Source organism: Furipterus horrens, unplaced genomic scaffold (assembly GCF_987537825.1).
Source record: "Furipterus horrens unplaced genomic scaffold, mFurHor1.1.pri manual_scaffold_1, whole genome shotgun sequence".
Classification (NCBI taxonomy): domain Eukaryota; kingdom Metazoa; phylum Chordata; class Mammalia; order Chiroptera; family Furipteridae; genus Furipterus; species Furipterus horrens.
The window spans coordinates 93,469,932-93,473,287 of NW_028327171.1; the positions used below are offsets into that span (position 1 = coordinate 93,469,932).

Genomic DNA, 3,356 nt, shown 5'->3' on the forward strand with positions numbered 1-3,356 from the left:
AACAATAAATTATCAAAAAGAGAAATTAGAAAAAAATCTCATTTACTATAGCAGCAAGAAAAATAAAATACCTAGGAATAAATTTAACCAAGGATGTAAAAAACCTGTACTCTGTAAAGTATAAAACACTGAATAAAGAAATTAAGGAAGATACAAATAAATGGAAGTATATACTGTGTCCATGGATTGGAAGAATTAACACCATTAAAATGTCCATACTACCCAAAGCAATGTATAGATTCAATGTAATTCCTATTAAAATACCAATGGCATATTTCACAGATCTAGAAAAATATTTCAAAAATGTACATGGAACCAAAAAAGAATCCCAATGCCTCAGCAATCCTGAGAAAGAAGAACAAAGTTGGGGGAATCACAATATCTGATATTGAATTATACTACAAGGCCACTGTAATTAAGACAGTCTGGTACAGGCATAAGAACAGACACACAGATCAATGGAAATGAATAATGAACCCAGAGATAAACCCATGTCTCTGTGGTCAATTAATGTTTGACAAAGGGACATAAGCATACAGTGGAGTAAAACAGCCTCTTCAATAAATGGTGTTGGGAGAACTGGAATGGTACATGCAATAAAATGAAACTGTATCACCAACTTCACCACACACCAGAATAAACTCAATGTGGATAAAGGACTTAAATATAAGTTGTGATACCATGAAAATCCTAGTTGAAAACATAGGCAGTAAAATTTCAGACATCCCCTGTAGCAATATTTTTGCCGATATATCTCCTATGGCAAGGAAAATAAGGGGTAAAAATGGGACTACATCAAATTAAAAGTTTCTACACAGCTAAATGAAAAGCAAACCAACTGTAAAGAAGAACATATTTGCTAATGATACATTGGACAAGGGTTTATCCTCCAAAATATATAAAGCATTCTTGCAACTCAACACCAAAAAGACAAACGAACCCAATTAAAAAATGGGCCAAAGACCTGAATAGACATTTCTCCAAGGAGGACATACAGATGGCCCATAGACGTATGAAAAAAAGCTCAACATCACTAACCATCAGAGAGATGCAAATTAAAACCACAAGATGTCACCTCACACCTGTCAGAATGACCACAATTAATTAATCAACAAACAAGTACTGGCAAGAATGCAAAGAAAAGGAACCCTAGTGCACTGTTGGTGAGAATGTAGACTGATGCAGCCACTACTGAATTTCCTCAAAAAATTAAAAATGGAACTGCCTTATGACTCAGTGATTCCAGTGCTGGAAATATACTCTAAGAATCCTTAAATACAAATTCAAAAGAAGTTATGTACCCTTATGTTCATAGCAGCACTACTTACAATAGCTAAGTGCTGGAAATAGCCTAAGTGCCCATCAATAACTGAGTGGATCAAAAAACTGTGAACTACTACACAGCAGAAAGAAAGGAGGAATTACTATCTTTTGTGACAGCATGGATGGAACTGGTGGTTATCATGCAAAGTGAAATAAGCCAAACAGTGAAAGACAAATACTATATGATCTCACTTACAACTGGAATCTATGAAGAAAATAAACTAACAAGAAAAACAGAACCAGAGACATGGAAACATGGAACAAACTGATAGCTGTAGGAGGGGTGGGGGCGGGGGTAATGGTGGAAAGGAGAAGGTATTAGTCAAAGAAAATGTATGAATGACCCATGGACATGGATGATGAAGAAGGGATTGACTGTGGGGGGTGGTGGTGGAAGGGGCAAAAGGAAAAAAATTGGGACAACTGTAATAGAATAAATAATTTTTAAAAAGTAGGAAAAAAAGCACATTCACTGCAGTCCCCATCTCTGTGCAATTCTTTGGCCTCTCTCCGCTGCTCTATTCCCAATATGTCGCTTTCTAACGAGTTGAATCTGGACAAGCTGAACGTGGAGGGGAAGCACATCATCATGAGAGTGGACTTCAATGTTCCTATGAAGAACAATCAGATAAAAAACAACCAGAGGATCAAGGCCACCATCCCAAGGATCAAATTCTATTTGGACAACGGATCCAAGTCAGTTGTTCTCATGAGCTGCCTGGGCTGGCCTGATGGTGTCCGCATGCCTGACAAGTAGTCCTTGGAGCCTGTTGCTATAAAGCTCAAATCTCTCCTGGGAAAGAATGTTTTGTTCTTGAAGGACTGAGTGGGCCTTGAACTGGAGAAAGCTTGTGCTGACCCAGCCACGGAGTCTGTCATCCTGCTGGAGAACCTTTGCTTTCATGTGGAGGAAGAAGGGAAGGGAAAAGATGCTTCTGGGAATAAGGTTAAAGCTGAGCCAGCTAAAATAGAAGCTTTCTGAGCTTTGCTTTCCAAGCTAGGGGATGTTTATGTTGACGCATTCAGCACTTCTCACTGAGCCTACAGCTCTATGGTGGGAATCAATCTGCCACAGAAAGCTGGAGGCTTTTTGATGGAGAAGGAGTTGAGCTACTTTGCCAAGACCTTGGAAAGCCCAGCATGACCATTCCTGGTCATCCTGGCTGGAGGTAAAGTTGCTGGATAAATTCAATGAGATGATTATTGGTGGTGGAATGGCTTTTACCTTCCTTAAGGTGCTCAACAACATGGAGATCAGCACCTCTCTGTTTGTTGAAGAGGGAGCCAAGATTGTCAAAGATCAGATGTCCAAAACTGAGAAGAATGGTGTGAAGATTGCCTTACCAGTGGACTTTTTCACTGCTGACAAGTTTGATGAGAATGCCAAGACTGGACAAGCCACTGTGGTCTCTGGCATACCTGCTGGCTGGATGGGCTTGGACTGTGGGCCTGAGAGCAGCAAGAAGTACAGAGGCTGTTGCTAGGGCCAAGTAGATTGTGTGAAACGGACCTGTGTGCATATTTGAATGGGAAGCTTTTGCCCAAGGGACCAAAGCCCTCACAGACGAAGTAGTTAAAGCCACTTCCTGGAGCTGCATCACCATCGTAGGTGGGGAAGACACTGCCACTTGCTGCACCAAATGGAAAACGGAGGATAAGCCAGCCATGTCAGCATTGGGGGTGGTGCCAGTTTAAAGCTCTTCAAAGGTAAAGCCCTGCTGGGGGTGGATGCTCTCAGCAATGTTTAGTACTTTTCCTGCCTTTTGGTGCCTGTGCGCATTCCTCACTCAACTTAGTGCTTTCCCTATCTCTACTTGGTGTTAGCTAAGATCTTCCTCCATGTCAAGATTCAGCTAGTGGCCAAAAGATGCAGCCCTGGAACACTTAACACAATTGTACAGCAGCATATCAGCTCGCCTATACCGCACCCTGGATTTGACTACATTCTTCAGGAACCCATTTGAATTTCTTAGTGGCTAAACCATTGTGCATTCTAGAGTGCATATATTTATATTTTACCTGTTAATTAAGCT

The 3,356-nt window shown here is 40.8% G+C and overlaps 1 pseudogene; it reads left to right on the forward strand.

The window, feature by feature from the left end:
- Positions 1-1,852: 1,852 nt before the first annotated feature.
- On the forward strand, positions 1,853-3,071 carry LOC150021501 (phosphoglycerate kinase 1 pseudogene; annotated as a pseudogene).
- The last annotated feature ends 285 nt before the right edge of the window (positions 3,072-3,356 follow it).